This window comes from Primulina eburnea, chromosome 15 (genome assembly GCF_022965805.1).
Source record: "Primulina eburnea isolate SZY01 chromosome 15, ASM2296580v1, whole genome shotgun sequence".
NCBI classification, from domain to species: Eukaryota; Viridiplantae; Streptophyta; class Magnoliopsida; order Lamiales; family Gesneriaceae; genus Primulina; species Primulina eburnea.
The window spans coordinates 21,910,933-21,927,126 of record NC_133115.1 but is presented as its reverse complement, the minus strand read 5'-3'; positions in this window follow the sequence as shown (position 1 = coordinate 21,927,126).

The window sequence follows — 16,194 nt, the reverse complement described above, 5'->3', positions numbered from 1 at the left end:
CATTGAGGCTCTATACGCTAGGGCTGTACTTTGACTCGTTTACCGGCTCCATGAGAGTCATTAGGTGGTGAGGTTGGGTACTGTTGCGACACATATAGGAGCCAGTGCATTGTAGTCAGGGATTCACCGCTCACCTGTGGGTATGGATATTGTGGGGACCCGGACGCTAATCATGTTCTTAATCACCATTGGGACTAATTAATCCATTGTAAAACAGGGTCTAAATTTTTTTTTAAAATGCGGAACGTAGTGAAATAAAACGTATATACATCTCAGTATAGAAGTACAAGTCCTGTACAACATATATTTATTCAACTAAGGTTTAACAGCTAATATCAAGTGTCTAACCCTATCTCTAAACCAAGTCCGGAGCCTCCACTCTAATCATGATCTCTCTTCATCTCCTCAACCCTGCACCTGTCCCACCTGTTGTCATGCACACATACAAAACAAGACAACAGCCGAATAACTCCGGTGAGAATAAATCCAAGTATAAACAATGTAAACATGCAATCATATACAAACATATACAAAAGCATATATCAGTTATCATTAACATGTAGCAATTCAACAAACATGAATGATATAAAACTGTAAATCAACATGTCATATCAGACTCAACTCAATCGACGCGTCGTCTCAGACTCGACTCAACTGACGCGTCGTCTCAGACTCAACTCAACTCTATCCTAGGGATCCCGAAGTCTGGATATAGGTAATTATATCGAATCTCAGTCGATAGGAATGAATCAATCCCTAAACGGAATCGATATAATTAATATCTCCAGTGTCTGGGCGAATCAGCCGCAGAATTGACAACTCAGTCAATAACCCGACGAATCAGCCGGTAATTAGGCGAATCGGCCCATAATCAGACAACTCAGCCTGTATTTAAGCGAATCAGCTTAAGTTTAGACGAATCAGCCAATCACCAGACGAATCAGCCGGTGACTAGGCGAATCAGCCTATGATAAGACGAATCAGTCAATAACCCGACGAATCAGCCGGTGACTAGGCGAATCAGCCTATGACTCAACGACTCAGTAATCAATACATGCAGTCAGTATCTAAGCAAATCAATCAATGACTAGCGAATCAGCAGTCATTACATGCAGTGGCTATAAATCCATAGACAACAATCGTAAGTCTCATCAATTGCAAATGTCAATGCAATAAATGAAAGTATGTGATTTAGGGAGACTCGAGTCAAACCTCACTCGAGTTGTGCAATCCCAACTCAACATTAATTTATACCTTTCTTTCTGATACTCTGACTCGGTCGCAATCTCGAACCGCAAGCCTGTCAATACTCAATCTGATAATAACAATATCAAGGGTACGGTATCAATACACCATTCAATCCATACTGGATATAATCAGAATTCAGTCAAGTTCTGTTTCAACAACATAACATCATAATTTCAATATATCCAGCACTACCATATCCATCAGATATCAATCCCAACACCTCATAATCAATAACAATTCAATTCTGATATCAAATCAACTCCAAAACTACTCCGAAAACCACAACAATTCCATATGGTATTTGTTCTTCAATCCGGTTTCAATTATACGATGTCTAACATGACAAGAACATCATATATGAATCCTATCAGATTCTGACTATACCATAATTTCAGAACATATCAAAACGTAGTAAAACTTACGTCCAGTCGTAGCCTACGTCGATAGGAATTCAATACCGAAGTCGGATTCAAAATCGGACGGGCGGATTTCTCACAAAAGGCGTAAGGATTTTTCACAACCTTCCTCGGCCCTTTTCTCGATTTCCTTTCGTTTCTCCTCTTTCTGAGAATTGCAATATGTGTATATATATATATATACATACACGTAACATGCAACGAGCCAAATGTCAAGTTCTTGTTTCGCATGCCTCGCGCTCGGGCGGTAAGAAAGTACCGCTCGGGCGCGGCACTTTTTTCCCGGATGCTTGGCTTATCATACACTGGCGCTCGGGCGGTAATATTCTACCGCTCGGGCGCCAAACGTTCTACCCGAGACATATTTCTGTTGAACATTGGCGCTCGGGCGGTCAGAAACTACCGCTCGGGCGCCAATAGTTCTGTCCAATTTTGTATAATTCATACACTTGGCCCCATTCGGTCTCGGTATAATGCATCTATAATCATATCATATCCAAAATCAATAATCTCAAATTATTCCAGATTACAATAATCAAAATCTTGGGCCTTACATTTCTCCCCCCCTAAGATACGATTTCGTCCCCGAAATCACAGTCAGTCAAATCATATAATAAGAAGGTATATCAGAAGAAGCTAAATCAAAGAACTCATATCAATGAATTAACTCTGGGACTCATTGTCTCATATCGGACTCAGTTTTCCAAGTAGCTTCTTCAATGCCATAACGATTCCACTGAACTTTTACAAGTGGAATAGTCTTTATTCTGAGTCATCTGTCTTTCACAGATTTCTCATTTTAATCTGTAATAATGCTTCAAGAAGTATAATCCCATAATATCACTTGAATAACTGCTGATAGAATCAATCTCACAATATTGGCTTTACAATATCCGTATATACCAATTAACAGTTCGCCACAACTCAACACCATCAGCTGTTACCGAATCTGTTTATCCCAAATCAAAGATATATTCGATCTTTAGTCTCAAATATCAACAGTCATCATCCGACGTTGGCATATTCAATCGGTTTATTATGAGCTGGTTTCATTTTCTTCTGAATTAGCTTCACTTTTTCAATCATCTCTCAGATTATATCAGGTCCAATCTCAGGGATCTTAGAGATATCGCCCCAATACAGAAGGAATCTATAATTCTTACCGTACAATGCTTCGAAAGGGGCCATCTTAATACTCTTCTGACAGCTGTTGTTGTACGATAATTCACAAATGACAATAAATCATGTCAACTAGTGCTAAAATCTAGCACTACAGTTCCTGGATATCCTCCAGTATCCGGATAACTCGCTGTGATTATCCGTCAATCTATAGACGATATGTGGAAGAGTTTGTGATCTATTCTGCCAAAAATACAAAATCAACCAAAAATCATGGTATGATATAGTCAATTTTGGCATTTCGTGCAGTCTAATCACTCTTCTGACATAACTCTTGATCGTCTGATCTTATCTGTACATCATCTTGTACATATAATATATGCAAATTCAAGCATTCTATCAATTACAATCATAATCCCAATACAGTCCTAGGAAGATTTCAATAGTTTCGTCATCAATCCATAGAAATGTACTCCCATTTCTATTTAAGTATCAATAATCTGTAAAACCAATCTCCTGGTTTCTATCTTTCTGTCTTTATCTATCGGTGATTAGATATTTCAGTACTAACTCCGCCGTATCTAATCTCATCTGTTTCTATCAAAACATTTTCTTCTATCAGGATGCCTACGAAATCAAGTATTGCACCCTTCTGACCATCTCTGTCATTTCAAATTCGAAATATAGGGCACCAACAAGTCAGTTATTAACATACAATACAGTATTGCTTACCTGATTCAAGCACGAATTCAGAACAACAGCAATATTCAATCAGATTCAAAACATCACTCATCGGTACTGATCTGTTAAACTCATAAGCCGCAAATATCTGATATTGATAATCACCTCGGCCAACTAATTACTGTTTAATTCTGTTAAAATCAACACATATATCATCTTCAGATATAACACATCCTGAATGCAATCTGTCTCAATCAGGATTCAAAATTTCAACAATTTCTAATATCAGTTCAAGGCTAAAATCAATCTCTCTGACTGAAATTAGATCTGAAGTCTTATCTGGGGAAAACATTAATAACTTTCTTATCATTGGTAAATCAGCCAATGATAAAATCAACTTCAGTAAATCAACAGAATACATAAGGAGTCCCTCTGCTCCTTTCTGTAATCATCGAATCATAGCTAGTACGAATATCAAAGGAATTCTCAGTCTAGAATTCTTATCGTACAATATTCATCCCTTGGCCATCTCAGGTCCGATTCTCACCATCTTCTGGAATTAATCTAGGGTAGCTCTGTACTTGGTCAGCATATCAATATCAGTAATGCAGTCCCAAAATCAGAGAACACTAGCACAACACAAGCTACCACACGATCTAACTCGATCTCATTCTCATCCTACTGTAGTATAAAAGATCTAACAGAAATCACTGATACAAGATCTTTTCCCAAAAGAAAAGAAACAAATACTACAGTAAATAGGGACTCAACAGATAATGCATTCATCAATGCAAATCTTTCAGAAATAAAAATATGTGAAGCACCGGTATCCCTCCATATATATATATACAGGATAATCAAACAAATCAGTTACCTGCAACATCATCATCTGGTGCTTCCTGAGCCTGCTCCTCGGTCAAAGCAAATACTCTGGCCTGCTGTCTAGGAGGCTGGCCAACTGTCTGGCTTCCTCCTGGCCTCTGCTGTGACTGAGATGGTGCTGGCTGAAATGAAGGAACGGCAGCTGATCGTCTACTCCACTGTGCCGCTGGTCCAGATGGTTCGGCTCCCTGGGATCTTTGGGAACCCCTCTGTGGACATACTCTGGCAAAATGTCCCTGTTGCTTGCAGAAGTGGCAACTACCAAGTACTCCTTGGCATTGCTCAGTGGAATGTCTCCCTCCACAATTTCCGCAGTAAACGCCGGTATAACTCTGCTGAGAACCACTGGAGTTAGAAGAACTGCCGCCAGACTTCTTAAACTGCTTTCCTATAGCCTTCAGAAAATCTTTCCTTCCACCACTGCTACTGCCACTCTCGAATCGGGGAGGTGGTTGCGGTGGTCTCGACACTGGAGGAACAAATTCAACTCTTCTCTGCCTTATCAGGCCCGCTTCAGCGCCCTTTGCTCTATTCATGGCATCAGCAAAGTTATTTGGTCGCCCTGTGTTCACCAATGTAAATATATCGGGATTCAAGCCATTGATGAACTGATCGGCAACGACTTCGTCATTTCCAGCCACATGTGGAGCAAACTTCAACAAGGTAGAGAACTTGGTCACATATTCTTCAATGTTCAGCTGACCCTGTCTCAAATTGGCAAACTCCGCCCCCCTTGTCTTTTCTGTACGATATTGGGAAAAATCTCTGATAAAACTCAGTTTTAAATACATCCCAAGTAATAATCGTACCTCGCTGCTCCAAGGCCCTCTTCATTGTAACCCACCAGCTTTGTGCAACATCAAGCAACTGGTGCCCAATCAATTTAATCCGGCGCTCATCACTGTACTCCAGTGAATCAAACAGCATCTCAATGCTACCTAACCAACTCTCACACTCAACTGATGTCTCAGTACCCTTTAGAGTCGGTGGTTTGAATGACTGAAACCTCTTCAGCAAGGTTTCCATTGGAGTCGGTGTTACATCCACTGGAGAATTTGATGTACTACCCTGTTCTGGTATTCTTTTGGGAGGCATATCTGAATATCACAAGGATTAGTAACTCAATCCAACAAACCTGTTTCAAGTCAGTCCTTCCTCCGATCATCTTACTGCTGATCGAGAATCGATTCAGATTCGTTCCCAATAATACATATTACAAAATCAAATCAGATAAATCAAGTAACATGTATTATATAAAGCAGTACAACATGCTAGCAATCACAAGCAAGGAAAGAAACTCAATCTACCCCGCTCACTAGCCTCTTCTATCTCAATTTAGAGGATCTATCGCTCTGACACCACCTGTTGTGGGGACCCGGACGCTAATCATGTTCTTAATCACCATTGGGACTAATTAATCCATTGTAAAACAGGGTCTAAAATTTTTTTTAAAATGCGGAACGTAGTGAAATAAAACGTATATACATCTCAGTATAGAAGTACAAGTCCTGTACAACATATATTTATTCAACTAAGGTCTAACAGCTAATATCAAGTGTCTAACCCTATCTCTAAACCAAGTCCGGAGCCTCCACTCTAATCATGATCTCTCTTCATCTCCTCAACCCTGCACCTGTCCCACCTGTTGTCATGCACACATACAAAACAAGACAACAGCCGGATAACTCTGGTGAGAATAAATCCCAGTATAAACAATGTAAACATGCAATCATATACAAACATATACAAAAGCATATATCAGTTATCATTAACATGTAGCAATTCAACAAACATGAATGATATAAAACTGTAAATCAACATGTCATATCAGACTCAACTCAATCGACGCGTCGTCTCAGACTCGATCAACTGACGCGTCGTCTCAGACTCAACTCAACTCTATCCTAGGGATCCCGAAGTCTGGATATAGGTAATTATATCGAATCTCAGTCGATAGGAATGAATCAATCCCTAAACGGCATCGATATAATTAATATCTCCAGTGTCTGGGTGAATCAGCCGCAGAATTGACAACTCAGTCAATAACCCGACGAATCAGCCGGTAATTAGGCGAATCAGCCAATAATCAGACAACTCAGCCTGTATTTAAGCGAATCAGCTTAAGTTTAGACGAATCAGTCAATCACCAGACAAATCAGCCGGTGACTAGGCGAATCAACCTATGATAAGACGAATCAGTCAATAACCCGACGAATCAGCCGGTGACTAGGCGAATCAGCCTATGACTCAACGACTCAGTAATCAATACATGCAGTCAGTATCTAAGCAAATCAATCAATGACTAGCGAATCAGCAGTCATTACATGCAGTGGCTATAAATCCATAGACAACAATCGTAAGTCTCATCAATTGCAAATGTCAATACAATAAATGAAAGTATGTGATTTAGGGAGACTTGAGTCAAACCTCACTCGAGTTGTGCAATCCCAACTCAACATTAATTTATACCTTTCTTTCTGATACTCTGACTCGGTCGCAGTCTCGAACCCCAAGCCTGTCAATACTCAATCTGATAATAACAATATCAAGGGTACGGTATCAATACACCATTTAATCCATACTAGATATAATCAGAATTCAGTCAAGTTCTGTTTCAACACATAACATCATAATTTCAATATATCCAGCACTACCATATCCATCAGATATCAATCCCAACACCTCATAATCAATAACAATTCAATTCTGATATCAAATCAACACCAAAACTACTCCGAAAACCACAACAATTCCATATGGTATTTGTTCTTCAATCCGGTTTCAATTATACGATGTCTAACATGACAAGAACATCATATATGAATCCTATCAGATTCTGACTATACCATAATTTCAGAACATATCAAAACGTAGTAAAACTTACGTCCAGTCGTAGCCTACGTCGATAGGAATTCAATACCGAAGTCGGATTCAAAATCGGACGGGCGGATTTCTCACAAAAGGCGTAAGGATTTTTCACAACCTTCCTCAGCCCTTTTCTCGATTTCCTTTCGTTTCTCCTCTTTCTGAGAATTGCAATATGTGTATATATATATACATACACGTAACATGCAACGAGCCAAATGTCAAGTTCTTGTTTCGCATGCCTCGCGCTCGGGCGGTAAGAAAGTACAGCTCGGGCGCGGCACTTTCTGCCCGGATGCTTGGCTTATCACACATTGGCGCTCGAGCGGTAATATTCTACCGCTCGGGCGCCAAACGTTCTGCCCGAGACATATTTCTGTTGAACATTGGCGCTCGGGCGGTCAGAAACTACCGCTCGGGCGCCAATAGTTCTGTTCAATTTTGTATAATTCATACACTTGGCCCCATTCGGTCTCGGCATAATGCATCTATAATCATATCATATCCAAAATCAATAATCTCAAATTATTCCAGATTACAATAATCAAAATCTTGGGCCTTACAGATATCCTATGTGATCTGATGAAATAATAGTGTGTGGAATCTCTGGCCAGAGTATGAGTTGTACAGAGAAGCAGTTATCTAATTGTACATGAGATGCCACTATTTATTCTCAGAGATATGTCACATAGTTATCGAATTAATATGCAACTCTCGATGAACCAATGATTGCAGATTCGATCGGGATATATGAGATGAAGGAACCGTACTGTACGTTAATCATAATCGACTGGTTCTTGCAGGAACTATCAGTGATACCTAGAGAGTCATGGGGCGATGCTACTAGACGCTCTTACCATGATTCGATGGGTTTAATCAGAAAATTATTTCTGACATTCTCATGATCAAATGTTGGTGCATGGAATGAGGCAAATTAGGGTAAGCTCGAATAAAGGATTATGTCCTGAATCACAAAGAGTTGTGAACCCACGGCTAGCTGTATCCCTGAACCATTGAGGGTCACACAAGTACTGGTTTACTTGTTCTCGTTGAGATAATAAATTCAATGAGTTGAATTTATAAGAAATAAGTTTGATATGATCAATCGATAAGCTCATAAATTAAGTTTATAAAAGCTTATAGAAATTTGAGAGCATGACTGTTAAGACAGTCAAAGGAGTACACCTGCCTTATTTAGACATTGGTGATCTCGAAATTAAAGTGTGCATCATAATAACAAACAACTTGAAATTTTCACATCGATGATATTGGATCGTCGATCGGGATTATGATGAGATTGACGTAATGGTAGCATGGATCGTGGGCTTGTAAGAGTATAAGCCCATCATGCAAATTTATTAAAGTTCAAATGGATTTTAATAATTAATTTTATTTTAATTGAGTTAAAATATAACCCATTATGTTTTTATTAAACATGGTATTGAATTATGTAATATGGAGATATTCATTATACCATAATTTAAAACTTGCACACAAAGCAAAATAATATTGATGCATAATATTCTCAAAATATATGCATCAAAATTCGAGCTTGTCTAATATATGACATGCAATTAGAATCCAAAGTTAACTTAATTAATCTAATTGATTAAGTAAAAGATGGATTAGAAAATATAATAATGATTTTTATTATTATTATAATACAATTTCGGCGGAAACAATCGAGATCGGCAAAAAGGTTGACATTTTTGGAATCTTTAATTAACTTGATTAATTAAGTAAAGCAATGATTAGAAATAACAATAATAAGGATTTGATCCCTTATTTGAAAAAAAGTGCATCCGAAAAACCATGGCAAGAAAAATTACATTTTCGGCTCTTCCGATTATCGGTGATATTGCTGAGCTCTCAAAAATTCCTTTCTTCGTTGCAAGAAGTTTTCGGCAATCCTAATTAATAGGATGAAGTCGATTTCTTCTTCGTGTTCTATCTCTATGCAAATATTCTATACTTTCTAGTGCAAGTTAAAAGAAGAACAAATATTCCGGTTGTGGACCGGATTAAGAGATCGAAGAACGTTCGTAGGGATTTACAACAAGAGCTACGTCCGCTAATACCCGAGTAGTTGGAGCCAAATGAAAATTTCACTAAAGGTAGATATTACTAAACTCCTTATTAATGATTATTTAATTAAAACCATACGAGTGTCCAAATATTTTGAATGTCAAAATAAAAAATTTTAAAATTTTCGCTGTGTTTGGGCACGAGAAAATCCGAGATACAACATTTTATTGTTTGTATCTTAGTAATTTTTGCAAAAATATCATTACATTACATGTCTGAAAGGTTTAAAGTAGAAAATATATTAATCTATCTAAGGATGTTTAAATTTTATTTGAAAAAAAGTCAATTTTAATATTCTGCTCACTATAAAAATATGATTTTGAAATATTTTTGAATGATTAACCATTGTGATAACATCAGTTATTGAAGTATATGGCCTAAGATATACCTGATAAGAGTGGCTAACATTTTTAAACTCACACATACTTTGTGAGTGAGTGGAAAGTATTGAGAAAACAGCTTGCGAGCCTTTATTAATCATGAGAGAGACTATCTATTGTTTAGATATTGAGTTCTTATTTTGAAAAAAAAAATGATATTTCTTGGAATAAAAAAAAAAAGAAAGATGTTGAAGATATATGTAATTTTTAAGTTATATGCTACGACCCATTTATTTCTCATTAAAAAAAGAGAGAAATATAGTGTGTATATTAATAAATATGTGATCAAGAAGCATAAACTTAGTCTGATTCCATGATGTTCTGAAAAAAAAAAAATCAGGAAAAAATATATAATAAGAACAACTAGATTATGAATCAATGGATTTCCTATCTTTTGATTAGTTTGGCTCGTTTGTCTGTATGCATTCTGTATACCATTTTCCTGAGCATTTATATGTATTCCAACTCCATGAGAGAAATTGTTCTCATAATTTGAAAATTTTATTAACCTGTGAGGATATGGAGTTATGACTCTTACTAGGAATTTCTGAAGGCCGTGTACATTTAACTACCTGAAAATATGTTTTGAATTGATGAGTTCAGATAATTTCATAAATTATAATTATAATGATCTTGATATAACTTTGACAGTTTTCAAATTTAATTTGAACACTTGGATAGTTCCGATTACATTTTTATTTAAATTAATCAATATGTTTTATATTGCTATTAACGTTAAATTGCTGAGCACTAGCAATAAGCTGGTTGGGGGATGTGATAAACATTAAAATTGTACATTAATTAAATGTTTTATAATTAAATTTTATAGTTTTTGTTTTATTAAATGTTCAAATATTATATGTTTTATAATAAATTGTATAAAAAATAAGTTGTTGTGTGATTATAAATTTTTACTATTTTTACAGGTTTGATAAAACAAGAATAACATTGGCGTTGCAAATGGGATTAAGATGATTCCTGGACCTGTAGAAGTTGATGATAATATCTACAATATTCGTGAAAAGCATGAGATGAAAATCCTCTCACAATTGGGATCAAATAAGCAATAAATGAAGTTACCAAAGGAGTGACAGTTTTATCATGCTCTAGTAGTTTGATCATATCTCTCAAATTACTTGGTCAAATGGTAAAAAAAAAAATGCCACAATTCAAAAAACTCAGATATCTACATGTTTTATTTTATGTGGAAAAGAAAATTCGGATGAGAAGATTTTCAAAAGTGATGTGTATTAAAATATAATTTCTTGGAACACCAATGAAGACTTATGTGTAAAAAAATAATATTTTATATGTGGTTGTCTCTCCAAATTTGTTTATGAATAGGCGTGCATTGTAATGCATTGGGTTATCCCTCATTCTATGAACAAACCTTTGAGTTCATAATATTTCTCTCTTTAATTTTCCTTTATTTCTTCAATTAAATATAATTAACATTTTAATTTCATATTCAAAGTTTCACAGTTTTAATAATGAATAGATAACTTCCCAAAGTTGAGATGAAAATGTGAGACTCTTGGCATGATAATAAGATTATTAAAAGGTAAGAATCTATGATTTATATTATTTAATCATTATTTATTGTTTATGTTATATTTATTTTTTTAAGTATTATTATACTCTACTTATAACTGGGAGTTATGCTTTATTGTTGCTATATGTTACACTAAATTCTTAAAAATATTTAAATGTTAGTTTGATAACACCAACCATTTAAAGTGGATGCCTTGAGTTATTATATATGAATATATCATAATATTAATTTCTTGGAACTATTTAAATGTTAGTTTGGTATTACCAACCATTTAAAGTGGATGACTGAATTTATTATATATAAATATATCATAATATTAATTTCTTATACCATTTAATATTTGTTTGGTTTTACCAACCATTTAAAGTGGGAACCTTGATTTAGTGTTTACAAATATATATATATATATATATATATATATATATATATATAATATAACATAAATATGATTATTTAATATATTGGAACCATTTTATTAAGTGGATTTCAATAATATTCATTAATATTAACTTTATTAACAAGCTTTCCTTAAGCACTCATTGCTCAAATTCTTTTTTTCCTTTAAATAAGGTTTACCACTAACAAGGTAGATCCACTCTAATTTTACACTAGAAAAATTAGAGCATTTTTCTTTGTGAAGTTTGTACTTTCCTCAACAATTGAAGAAGCAAAAAAAATGGAGGGAATGGAAGTGTAAAATTTGGCCATCGTATGTGTAAGGTGAGAAGGGAAAATTTTTCTTGGTGCTTAAAAAGTTAAAGTGCATGTGAGACACATGCCTTGTTTATCGAAAAAGTTGTTTCTCAACTCTTCACCTCCTCATGCATATTATTTGGGATTGTAACATTTACAAAGGCCATGGACTTTTGTTTAAATATCTCAAACACATTTTACATCAACTAAATCTTTACTTGAATTTACTCAAGCCCACTAGTTGAATAATTATTTTCAGTTGGGCTCTTCAAGAGCCAATATTAATTAATTAATCTAACAATTGAATTAATTTAAATATTTCGATTCTACTAGGTACATTAGTATTAAATTAATTCAACACTAGAATTAATTTAATTTAGTCCATAATAATATTTATGAAAATTACAATTTTCAAATACATTATTTATTTGAGCCAACTTTTAATTCAGGAACACTTTTACAAAATAAAAGTTATATTCCGCATAATGCTCTTATAAAGTCATACTTCTATTTTTCTTTGTGCTTATAAACTCCTTTAAAAGTCGTTCAACACATTGGACTATTTTTAATTTTCAACAGGATTTAGAAAGTTAGCACTTGTGTGACCCTCAATGGTTCAATGATACAACTAGCCGTGTGTTTACATCTCAATATGATTCGGAACTAAACATGTCCTTATATGAGTATACCCCAGTTGCTCCATTCTTATTTACCAACTTCTTGATAATAAGAATGTCAGAACTCAAGTCTGATAGTACCCAACCAATCATGTCAAACGCCTAGCATCATCGCTTACATGATTCCACAGGTATCAAATGATAGTGTCTGCAAGAACCATTTCATTATGGTTAGCGTACAGTACGGTCCTTTCAACTCATATATCCCGACCGATTCGAGAACTATTGGTATAACGAGAGCTGCCAAAGAATCGATGTTATGTGTCATGTCGTAGTTGCATCATTGTTGTAATATAAGAAACCCCTTTCTTAATTACCACAAATACTCTGATCAGAGATTTCAAACTACATACACATGAGATCACATAGGATATCCATACCTGAAGGTAAGCGGTGAATCCACGACAACAATACATAGACTCTTATATGTTTTGAAAAAACGCTCAACCTTGCCACCTGATGACCCTATATGAGTCGGTAAACAATTCAAAGTGCAACGCTAGCATATAGAGTCTCAATATTGTCCCGGGTCATAAGGATTAATGGTGTACAACCATAAACTAGGACGTTTCTACTCGATAAGTGAGAACCACTTGAAAAGTTTTTTATGGAGGTTTTTTCAGTGCACTCTACAAGGAGCACCTATCTGCATCCTCGGACATCATAATGTCCCCTACAAATGAAACATGGTACTCACATCGCAGATACTAGTCTCAAACTCGAGTGGCCTTTATCCTTCTTAGCGGCGGCTGAATCGACTAGAAACTTTTTTGGAATATATTCCAATATGAGTTTCATGATACTCATCATATGAGCATCTCATATTCTTTCTACTATTTGTATATTCAATGACTTTATCTATGCAACAAGCATGTGTATACAGAAAAATATGTGCCATAACAATAATTTCAAATATTGCTAAATTAATTATTGTTTATACATAGAGTTTCAATGTGAACCCTCGGCCAACACTCGGCTCGACGGGCACCTACTCTAACAATCTCCCACTTGCACTAGATCCAACTACCCATACACTTCAAATCCATTGATTCGTGATGCTTTTCGAATAATGGTCCAGGTAAAGGCTTAGTTAGTGGATCAACAACATTATCTGCAGAGCAGACTTTGTCAATCGACACTTCTACTCTTTCCACAATCTCTCAGAGGATGTGGTACATTCTCAATACATGTTTGGTTTTCTAATGAGACCTTGGCACCTTTGTCTGAGCTATGGATCTCGTGTTGTCACAAAACACCGGGACATGAGCAACTCCATTAGGAATGACGTCCAAATCTTTGACGAAATTCCTTAACCAAACAGCCTCCTTTGCTGCAGCTGATGCAACAATGTATTCGGCCTTAGTGGTGGAATCCAAAGTACTGTCCTTCTTGGAACTCTTCCAAGAGACAACAACACCATTGAGCATGAATACGACATAACAATAATTTCAAATATTGCTAAATTAAATATTGTTTATACATAGAGTTTCAATGTGAACCCTCGGCCAACACTTGGCTCGACGGGCACTTACTCTAACAATCTCCCACTTGCACTAGATCCAACTACCCATACACTTCAAACCTATTGATTCGCGATGCTTTTCGAATAATGGTCCAGGTAAAGGCTTAGTTAGTGGATCAACAACTTTATCTGCAGAGCAGACTTTGTCAATCAACACTTCTACTCTTTCCACAATCTCTCAGAGGATGTGGTACTTTCTCAATACATGTTTGGTTTTCTAATGAGACCTTGGCACCTTTGCCTGAGCTATGGCTCTCGTGTTGTCACAAAACACCGGGACATGAGCAACTCCATTAGGAATGACGTCCAACTCTTTGACGAAATTCCTTAACCAAACAGCCTCCTTTGCTGCAGCTGATGCAACAATGTATTCGGCCTTAGTGGTGGAATCCGAAGTACTGTCCTTCTTGGAACTCTTTCAAGAGACAACAACACCATTGAGCATGAATACGAACCTAGAGGTTAACTTTGAGTCATCGATATCGCTTTGGAAGCTAGAGTCGGTATAGTCTTCCAATTTCAGTTCTCCACCCCCATTGACCAAGAACAACTTATTGGTCCTTCTCAAATACTTGAGGATGTCTTTCACAACTTTCTAGTGTGGAAAACTAGGGTGCAACTGATATCTACTCATTACACTCAGTGCAAAAGCCACTTCAGGACGTTTAAATATCATTCCATACATGATATTACCAATTTCAGATGCATAAGTAATGCTTGCCATCGCCGCTATCTCTACATTAGTCTTGGGAGACATAGACTTGGATAGAGAAACGTCATGAAACATTGTAGATGTCCTCTCTTGGACTCATCCATCGAAAACCGCTTAACGATGGTATCAATGTATTGGACTGGGTGAGACCAAGCAATCTTCATGATCTATCTCTATAGATATGTATTCCCAATACAAAAGATGCTTCACTCAAGTCCTGTTTTGAGAACTTTCAAGCTAACCATATTTTAGTTGATTGCAACATTCCTACATCAGTCCCAATGAGTATATTGTCATCAATATAAAGTACCAGGAATTTCACAACACCACTAACCTTCTTATATACACAAGGTTCCTCAAGGTTCTTAGTAAAACAAAACTCTTTGATTGTACTGAAACATCTGCTATTTGTTTTCTTAAAATATGCTAAAAATAAGTTTTCTCCTTATTCTCCATAAATACTTTAAATATCTTGCCACCATTTTTAAAATAAAACAACAACTGACATTTAAAAATCCAAAGGAAAATCGTTCAAATCATAAAATCGTCAAACATTTTACCAAACCTGAAAACATTATTTGAAAAGTATAGCCCATATTATAACCTCTCAAAAACCACTCATAACATAAATAAATAGTCATAAAAATATCTTTAACATCACTTAAAATCATAAATCATAACTAGTGCGGAAAACTAGCGTCGGTCCTCGGGTTATGTGCACCTTCAATCCAGCAAAAAGTCAACTATCAAAACATCCATTATCATATACATAATCAATATCATCTGCATCAATCACACCTAGTGAGTCTAAAGACTCAGCACACCATAACCTTGATAACAACATAATATATATATAAATCACATACAACAGTGAAAAATGTTTGTACTTAAAATATCGTTTTCATGAAGATGCATAAACTTTAAAACCATAACATTGTCATAAACACTTTCATGATGCATAAACTTTAAACATAAATATTTTCGTGAACCTTTTCGTAAACATTTTCATATCACCCTCAACATATTCATATGAACATGCATACTTTAAACCTCAACATTTTCATTTTCCTCATTCATAACATGTATCCTTTCATCATGATCATAAACATTTCCTTTTTATTGAATTCAGATCGTTAATTGTGACTTTCCTCATCCTCAAAAGTCGATGGATCCATCTACATGTAACCACAGTACTGGGCGGCGAGGACATCAGAGACGATCTCTCGTCAACTGAGCCTTGGCTTATCCTCATCGAATGAAAATACGATCGTCAGACTCCCTCTGGGGCCTTTTCCATCACGATATCCCCAATTCTTATCCTCATATCCTAATATCCTCAATAGTCACAATTACTTCACTTCC